At 32.1% G+C, this 7,901-nt stretch overlaps 1 protein-coding gene across 2 annotated transcripts in view; it reads left to right on the forward strand.

Moving 5' to 3' along the window:
* The window catches only part of LOC145243572 (uncharacterized), a 143,620-nt gene extending 138,514 nt beyond the window's left edge, over positions 1-5,106 (forward strand). Inside the window, exon 2 of one of the 2 annotated variants that reach the window (XR_013862913.1) lies at positions 1-1,667. This exon is cut by the window's left edge and continues 1,172 nt beyond it. The gene's annotated coding sequence lies outside the window, so the exon portion shown is untranslated. Of the gene's footprint in view, positions 1,668-4,213 lie in introns of those variants that run through there. The other variant, XR_013862912.1, reaches the window with a different exon arrangement.
* The last annotated feature ends 2,795 nt before the right edge of the window (positions 5,107-7,901 follow it).

The raw sequence follows: 7,901 nt of genomic DNA on the forward strand, positions 1-7,901 counted from the left end.
TTTTGAATATGTAGACTAAAAATTGAAAAAATTATTGCGTAGGGAAATGTACACAGACACACAGACAGCCAGACATGTTCACACACACACACACACATACATATATATATATATATAAGAGAAATAGCAAACAACTGTGTTCACAAGATAAAATTTACTCTAGGATAGCGATACAAAAAGTTTTAAAACTAACAAAAACAATAGAAAATAAACAAATAAATAAATTAAATAAACATGAATATACATAAACGATCACACATATATGTATGTATATATATGTATATATGTATATATATATATATATATGTTTATATATAAACTAACATTAAAAAAGAATAAAAAAAGAAACATTAACCTAGATTTAAAACAGATCAAGAAACTAAATATTCAGGCTAAATAGAGCACACACAAAGGAACAGGTCAACCAGAGGTCAAATAGGTCTTTGTCCGATTAGTGCATGCTCATTGGCTGATAGGAAAGGCGCGGTGGATACTAGAAAGCTGATTGGCTAACTAAAATCTCAATAGAAGATGCGCATATAAAAATGACAAACAACCACAGAATTCGCGCATAAGCCTGAAGAATCCTAGAGTGGATGAAACGCGGAATATTCAGTGTAACTTAATCGCCATATACATTTTATAACTTACTATATATATGCTTACTATATACTTTCATTTGATTTCTTCAACACTAATTATTGGACATTGCTGAGTATCTGTTTATTTGCCTATAAACCTTTGCATTCCTTTAAAAACTTTTATAAGTACAGTTTTCAAAAATTCACTAACCAGCAGAGTTAGATTTTGATCTATATATTCCTTTTGCTAACGTGTTTTTTTTTCCTCTGAGGAGAAGAGCTTATCTTCGAAACTCCATGGAATAAGGAATTTTTCACTCAAACATGAAAAAAATCCTCCCTATTCGTGTAAAGTTACCTATTTTTCCGAAAAATCGCTCAAAAATCGAAAATTAAACACGATTTTCCTACGAATCGAACGGCGACGGAAGTCATTTAGCAGCAAAAACGCACATGAACCTACCGATGAGAAATATAAGAATGAAATACCCATATTGGAATCCTGCAACCAAGTTATAGAAACTTAAAATCTTAAAAAAAAATAAAAATAAAATAATAATTAATAAAACCTGAAGCAAGAAAATAAACCTAAAATAAATAAAGAAATGTAAACAAAAAATAAAAAAAGAAGGAATGAAAAGGGACGGATAGAGAGTAGTAGTAGTAGTAGTAGTCTTGGCTTTACTACAATTGTTCTTATGTTTGTCAACGGGTTAAAGTTGTTTAGTTGTAAGAAAATAGCGACAGTTTAGTTGTAATAAAGAATAGTTGCAAAACACCCCCACTCTTCCCATGTTAAATAATAATTTCGAAATAGTAACGTTAATATTTCAGTGCGCAGGTCAAAATCCGCAAAAGAAGCTATTTTTGTTTATTTGTTTACGTTTTTATGGGTTAATCTTTATGCGCGCATGCGCAACCGGATGTCGTAAACCGGAAAGTGGGTTACATCTCTCGTTACAAGGTCATTTGAGTTTATATATATATATATATATATATATATATATATATATATATATATATATAGCGTGTCAGGAGGAGATGAAAAATCCAATAAAGTGCTCGATCGTGGATGTGAGAGCTGAAGATACAATATTTATTATGACACTATATATACATATCTCAAGGTCGTACCATTGGTTTCGTTACGCCGAATCAACCATAAGAGGTTGGAAAAAGAAACAGTTCGTCAGCGTTCGGTTTTTCATTGTTACTGACGAACTTACGCTGTTTTTTTTTTTCCAACCTCTTATGGTTGATTCGGCGTAACGAAACCAATGATATGACCTTGAAATATGTATATATAGTGTAATAATAAATAGTGTATATATATATATATATATATATATATATATATATATATATATATATATATATATATATATTTATATTTTGTGTACAGAAAGTTGTTAGTTGAGACAGGTCATTGGTACCGTCGGTTTCAAGCCCGATAATAAGGCCCGTTTAAGGTATCCTTATCAAGCTCTCTTCAGCCAATATTCGTCTATCTTATAACCGGTTATAAGATAGACGAATATTGGCTGAAGAGAGCTTGATAAGGATACCTTAAACGGGCCTTATTATCGGGCTTGAAACCGACGGTACCAATGACCTGTCTCAACTAACAACTTTCTGTACACAAAATATAAGCACGCTCTTAAAATTTGGATTTTCCTTTTAATTGAGCACTCTGCTGGAATTCCTTTTCCAAAAAAAACTAATCATATATATATATATATATATATATATATATATATATATATATATATATATATATATTAGTGTTGGAACAATTAATCGGAATCGGGAATCAGAAAAATCGGAAGATTTCGAGGTATCGGAATCGGTATCGGAATCGGTATCGGAATCGGAAAATTTAATTACCTATTTTCCGATGCCAAAACGATTCTTTTAATTGTCTGTTTTTACTTGATGTTTTTTTAAAACCAAAATCTTCCATTGCTGGTAATAATGATAAAATAATAAATATTTATTGATTTTAAATTACCAATAAAGCTAAAATCGATAGATCATCCTCCACAAGTGTACCTTGACGTTTAGGAAAATATCTGCATATTTAATATGAGTTTTTACGAAAATCGGAGGAAATAACAATCTTATCGTTAAATAACTAAAGATTTATAAAGAATTGGAATAGGAATCGGTAATTGCATCGGGATCGGGAATTTAGTTCAGAATCGGTAATTATATCGAAATTGGGAAAAATATTAGAATCGTCCCATCACTAATATTTATATATATGTGTGTGTGTGTGTGTGTGTGTGTGTGTGTTTGTGTGTGTGTGTGTGTGTGTGTGTGTGTGTGTGTGTTTGTGTGTGTGTGTGTGTGTGTGTGTGTTTCATGTAGCAGGCAAAAAATACGATTTTACCTACAATAGGAATGCCACCTGTAGAAATATAGGAGCGTTGTAAAGCATATTCCTAGCCGCGCACACACACACGGAGGAAAGGGGTTGTGATTCGGTAAAATTAGATCGCAAGTTTGCTTGGTTGTTCTTACGAATATGCTTTCAAAAATCGGCTAAGAACTATAGAACTATATGCGTATGTTTATCTGCATTTCGCCCCCCCCCCCGATAACCCCCACCCACCCCAAACTCAAGGCCGACCCAAGTGTTCACGAGTTTCATTCCGTGACTCAACCAGAGAACCAGAGAAGGATGCTCTCAAAAAAAAAAAAAAAAAAAAAAAAAACACGTTGATAACAAAATAATCACCTTGTATAAATAACGTTTGTTTTTGCACAAATGTTGTGTGCGTGTCTGCTCCTAAAAAACGACCCTGGTGTCTAACTCTGTCCCGTGGGGAGGCATAGTAAATAGGTACTAAAGCTGAGTTAATTAACGTTTGTTTACCTAAAGCTTTCCCTGATACATCGTAAACACACGAAATACATGCTAATATATGCTTTAGTTTTGGGATTGAGTTACGTTTAACCGAACTCCCGTTTTATTTTTACTAATTAGTCTTAAGTTTTAATTAACTAAACAAGTGGACCATCTTTTAGTAAAATTACACTTGTCTAGCTGAAAAAACACTATCAATAAATTTCCCCACTCTTTATCTATGCCTAAACCTAAACGTAGATTCCATGAACAAAGTTACTTTCTTAGAACTGCACGCCTGTGGAACTCTCTTTCGTTTTTCTGCTTTCCAACTGACTACAATATGGTCGTCTTCAAGTTCAATCTAAACAAATTCTTGATGACCCGCCCTCTTAAGTATTCCAATTTACAAAACTTTCACTACTAACGATGACTACAATAATGTCCCTTTGATTACTGTACACTCATTAACTTTTATCTTCGAGTGGCCTCCGGGCCTTGATAAGTGGTGACTCCTTTATAAAAAAAAAAAATGGTGTTATGAATTACGTGATTTTTATAGTCAAAAAGGACATATTAGTCCTTATTAAATGCCGAGCAACGTCGAGTCTTCCTGCTAGTTGTTTACTAAACTTGAAAAACGGATTTATGTTGCGTAATATATAACACTTAAAAATTACTTCATCAGAATGTTATATACTTACATAATATGTAAAACGAAATATGTATGAAAAAATATGTTTCAAAGTTTTTATATTTGTGTTTGTATTTGTTTCGTCATTTGCAGACTGCGTGTCGACAGCACCGAATGACACTGAGGAGGGCCAACGGAGCAGAACGGAATGAGGAGACTGGATTCTCATTTTTTGCGTTTAAAGTTTTGCTGGGCTGTAGTGCACTGGGGAGGGGTCGAAAGGTTTGGTTTTAAGGGAAGGTAATAAAGAAGGGGGAAAATAGTGGAAATTAGAGAGATAGTGATAAATGGAATACGGGAGAAAGAGTAAGAGAAAAGAAAAAAAGATGAAATAAAGTATGATTGAAAGAGAAAGGAAAGGAAAGAAAGAAAGAGAAAAGGAAATATGAGTGAAGTATGAAAGAAAGAAAGAAAAATAGAAAAAAGGAAGAAGGAAAGAAATAGGTTATTGAAAGAAAAAAGAAAGGAAGGAGTCAAAAAGAAGGAAGGGAGGAAGAAAGAAAGAAATAAGGAAGTATGATTGAAGTATGAAAGAAAGAAAGAATGAATGAATGAAAAAAAGAAAGAAAGAAAGAACGGGTTATTGAAAGAAAAAACAAAGGAAGGGGGGAAGAAAGAAAAAAAGAAAAAAAGAAGTATAATTGAAGTATTAAAGAAAGAAAGAACGAGTAATTGAAAGAAAAAAGGGAGGAAAAAGAAAAAAGAAAGCATGATTAAAAAAAGAAAAAAAGAAAGGTGAATTGAAAGGAAGAAGAAAAAAGAAAGCAAATAGAAAAAGACGATTGAAAATAAAAAGAAAAGCAATGAATGTGATTAATAAAATTGATTAAAAAAAGAAAGAAAGAAAAATTATATTTATTGAGAAATAAAATGATAATTAGTGAAAATTAGAGCAACAAAATGGATTCGATTAAATCAGAAGAAAAATGGGGGGGGGTATTAAGAAAGAAAGAAAACAGAAAGAAAGGCAAAATAAAGCATGATTGAAAGAGAAAAGAAAGAAATAAAAAATAATGGAAAGAGGGGGAAAAAGAAGAAAAGGATTCCTTTTCTTCTTTTTCCCCCTCTTTCCATTATTTTTTATTTATTATTTATTCATTTAAATAATAAAAAGAAAAAGAAAATTTTAAAAAAATGATAAAATGAAAAGAAGACAAAAATATGGCTTCAAAAATGGCTTCCTTCGTCCAAATAAGAATAACAACAAAAGATCTGCCAAGAGACAAGACAGGATCTAGGTTGGCACAATGATGCCAACAATTTCCCGATCTGGTATTACAATAGCAGTAAGTTTGCAAAATCAATTGCATTAAAAATAAAATTAAAAGAATGAAATACAAAATTAATCGTTTTCCATTCGTTCATCTCTCTCTCTCTCTCTCTCTGTCTCCCTCTCTCTCCCTCTTTATTTCTCTGTCTTTTTCTCTTTTTCTCTTTATTTCTCTATCCATCCATCTATCTATCTATTTCCACATAAAAATGTATCGACTTCAAACTGGTTACGAAAAAACATACCTTTTATTTATATTAATTTATTTATTGCCGACTATTATTCTCATCTTTTTAGTTGTTTCACGACGTTTCGGCCAACTATTCCTCTGGCCTTCGTCAGGTGGTAACCGCGACGGATAGGAACTTCGAATCTCCTAACTGCATTCTCAGCAATCACTGCTATCCGTAGTTGTTGTCGTTTCCGCACGTTTTGGCCAAGTAAGTCTCTGGCCGGCTTTGGGTAGGATTGAAACCGCTATCTTTAGACAATGCTCATCTAGAACCGTAGAGATTCAACGTCTCTGTCAACTGCGCCACGGGCCCCGAAGGTGAGACGACAACAACTATGGATAGCAGTGATTGCTGAGAATGTAGTTAGGAGATTCAGAGTTCCTATCCGTCGCGGTTACTACCTGACGAAGGCCAGAAAAAATAGTTGGCTGAAACGTCGTGAAACAACAACTAATAAAGATGAGAATAATAGTCCGCAATAAATAAATTAATATTAATAATACTCATCTCAATAATGAATTCCAATTAAAATAATATATACACCATTTAAGATATCGGTTTATTTTTTTAATAAATATAATTATTCTATTAATACATAGGCCTTGATATATAAGTCGCACAAAAGTTATCACTTTTGTTTTCTGTGAGTTTCACGAAAGTATCTCGGCATCCTGGCATATTTCTCGTGACATTTCATCATTGAATTACTTCCCTTGTTTTCTAAACGGTGTTAGATGAGTCGGCGTCCCGAACGAAACATCTTACAACAGCTCTCATAATATTCGAATATATAATATTATACCATTATTCATTTATTAATATTTCATATGAAAATAAGTGGAACAATGTGAGCAATTCTTATTTTTATTTAATAAATGCGTAATATTTATTTTTTTGGAATTAAGTTAACTTTCTTTTTATGTTAAACACTTTAAAATAACTAAATATGTTTGTTACAGAAAAGTATCATTCTTACCACCACCACTACTACTACTACTACTACTACTACTACTACTACTACTACTACTATTAATAATAATAATTATAATAGTAATAATAGTTCGTCTAAGAATGTGATAAATTCCTTCAGTTAAAATATCCGTTGGAAAATGTTTCGTCGGGGACGCCAAATCATCTATCACCGTCTAGAAAACAGAGAAATGCCGGAATGTTAGTATCCGTAGAGATACAAACATTGTGCGTTTGTGCGTGTGTGTACACGCGCGTGTGTGCGTGTGTGTGTATAAAGTGTGTGTAGGTATCCCACAGGTTGTAGGCACCGCCAAAAATGGCCGCAAAATCAAGTTGTTGTTTTTTAAAACGAAATTACATTTATTAAAATCCATTATGTCTGAGTAACTTTTTTTTCCAGAGAGATAAAACCCTGAATTTTATCATATAGAAAACAGAATAATGTAAAACTTTTTCTACTATTTTTAATTAAATTTTAAATGTTAAATTTTCCCAAAAAGTTAACAATTGACATTTTTTGTCTTGCACAAAAAAACGTACATAAATATTAAAAAAAAAGAAGGTTTTTGAAATAATTAATTTATTTATTTGTTGTCTAACTAAGATTTAGGATGATTTTCTGAGAATATGCAAAAATATTATAACATAAGTACCTGGATTTCAAATAATTCCACTTATTCATATAGGCAACCAGTTACTTCGCGTCGATCTAGAGTCTAGATCGACAATGTTTACATTTGTACGTGATAAAAAGCAAACTATGGAAGACCAAACAGATCCAAAAAAAACTAATTTTTCAGTGACGAAAATTTCAATGTGTTATTCACGCTGAGGCTGGCCAGTACCAGATGGGTGACCATTTGAATGAGTTTGGTTTTTAATGTGTATGTGTGTGGGGGCCAGGCTCCCCAAAATGGGGGGGGGCAATTTAAAGCAGAATAAAAAAAATTATTTCAGCGTGTTTGGTCCACCGTAGTCAAAAGGCGGCAAACGTTTTCAAACGGGATCGAATAAATGATGCTATTTTTAACACAAAGGGCACAATATTTATCAAATTTTTTTGTATCGATTCTTCAAAGCATGCCCTGTTTAATAATGGTCATGCATTATTCGGCTCGCTAAAAAAAAAAATTGTTAATTTATTTATCAAAGATTTTAAAATGGCTTTTTTCGTATAAATATTAAATTTTTTTTTTTTTTTTTTTGCTTAACTTAAATTAATTATTTTACTTAACATATTTACCGAATTTCACACTTCAAAACTCAAAAGCGGGATAATTAAACACAATCGAAGTTCTGATATTCA

This window comes from Euprymna scolopes, chromosome 22, assembly GCF_053919585.1.
Source record: "Euprymna scolopes isolate OS-2025 chromosome 22, ASM5391958v1, whole genome shotgun sequence".
Classification (NCBI taxonomy): domain Eukaryota; kingdom Metazoa; phylum Mollusca; class Cephalopoda; order Sepiida; family Sepiolidae; genus Euprymna; species Euprymna scolopes.